This window comes from Odontomachus brunneus, unplaced genomic scaffold (assembly GCF_010583005.1).
Source record: "Odontomachus brunneus isolate Ranch 3 - 2012 unplaced genomic scaffold, Obru_v1 Obru_scaffold_181, whole genome shotgun sequence".
Taxonomy (NCBI): domain Eukaryota; kingdom Metazoa; phylum Arthropoda; class Insecta; order Hymenoptera; family Formicidae; genus Odontomachus; species Odontomachus brunneus.
Window position 1 is genome coordinate 187,584 of NW_022639631.1, and position 1,801 is coordinate 189,384.

General features: G+C 36.9%; 1 pseudogene; it reads left to right on the forward strand.

Moving 5' to 3' along the window:
• Positions 1-796: 796 nt before the first annotated feature.
• The window catches only part of LOC116851608, a 9,501-nt pseudogene continuing 8,496 nt past the window's right edge, over positions 797-1,801 (forward strand).

Consider the following 1,801-nt stretch of genomic DNA (forward strand, 5'->3'; position numbering starts at 1 on the left):
AAGATATGTAATACCACGCGGAGGTTGCCCAAGCGGATTGACATGTCTGTTGTGCTCGGAGAAAGATTGGAGAATAATGCAGCCAATGAAGGTAAGATCGGTCGGTGATCCAGCCAGTCGAGGCAAAATCGGTCTGTGATTCGGCCAGTCAAGGCAAGATCGGGCTGTGATTCGGTCAGTCAAGGCGAGATCGGTCTATGATTCGGCCAGTCAAGGCAAGATCGGTCTGTGATCCGGCCAGTCAACCCGGTAAGCGTCATTCTCTCCGCTAATTAGAGAGAATTCGCTACAGAGATAATCTTGCACTTTTAATTTTCATATTAATTATTACTTATAAAGGGGAAGTTGCTCATCTTTAAATATCATAAATTGTGAGAAACATATAGTTTGTTTAAATTATTATTCGTTATTTAAATTTTCAAAGTGGTTTGGGGTAAGTAGAATCACGTGCATTGTCTAAATTTAACTTAGTGTCTGCTATATACGCTAGTTATAATGATTTGGGCTTTATATTCGCAGATGGATTTTAATAATTTCTAATTTTATTAATTATAATACTCCAAAATTGTCCTCAAGTAGTAATTTCGAGTAAGTAAATATTATGTATATATTTCATATTAAAGCTCGTAATTTCTTCAATTATATCACTCTTTAATAATATCGTTAATGCTTGGATAATAATAATGGTAATAATTTATAGGTCAGAATTATTTTACGGGTCCTTCTGGCGAAGTCAGTGGTTGCGGAGAGGTTTAGGGCCGTCTCAGCGCGTCGCCCTGGGTCGAGCGTCAACAATATGGACGACTCTTGCCGGGCCTGTTCGTACGAGGTACGTACTATAAGTGTGTTCCACTTGGCCGCGTATCGTTAGTAATAGAATAATCGTAGTTCTGACGTGTAAATTTACTTAAATACACACACACACACACACACACACACACACACACACACACACACATATATATATATACAGGGTGAGTCATTTTAGTCTATGGATCGGAATATCTTCCAAATTACGGTATCTACAAAAAAATGGTTTAGATAAAAGTTGACCAGGACAGAGGGGGTCATTCAATTGTACCATTGGTTTTGACCTTGAGGTCAATTTTGAAGGTTACTTCAAGGTCACGATGGTTTTTTCTAATGGGACACCCTATTTTTGACTGCGGATTTCGAAAGAGCGGAAAATTTTACATCAAACTTGTCTTATGAAAAAATTGTTTTTGCGACCTTGGAAAGGTCAAAAATGAAGGTGAAATGTCTGAAAAACGATCTGGTGTACTTTTTCTGAAATGACGTGGTTTTCTGGGTAACACAAATGTGCATAATGCTTAAACAAAGTCAATGAATTGTAAAAGTGTAAATCACTTTGAATAGCTTGACCTTGAGATCAATTTTCAAAGTTGTTTGAGGCTCATAACGTATTTTTTGATGTTTTTACTTTTAGCGTTACCCGGAAACAACGACGTGGACGTAGTAAGTTCTGTTTCCTTTAGGGTGCTTGATTATCGTTAATCAATTAATCGTAAATAGGGTTTACTGATCAAAAAATGCGTTATGAGCCTCAAACAACCTTGAAAATTGACCTCAAGGTCAAGCTAGTTAAAGTGATTTACACTTTTACAATTCATTGACTTTGTTTAAGCATTATGCACATTTGTGTTACCCAGAAAACCACGTCATTTCAGAAAAAGTACACCAGATCGTTTTTCAGACATTTCACCTTCATTTTTGACCTTTCCAAGGTCGCAAAAACAATTTTTTCATACGACAAGTTTGATGTAAAATTTTCCGCTCTTTC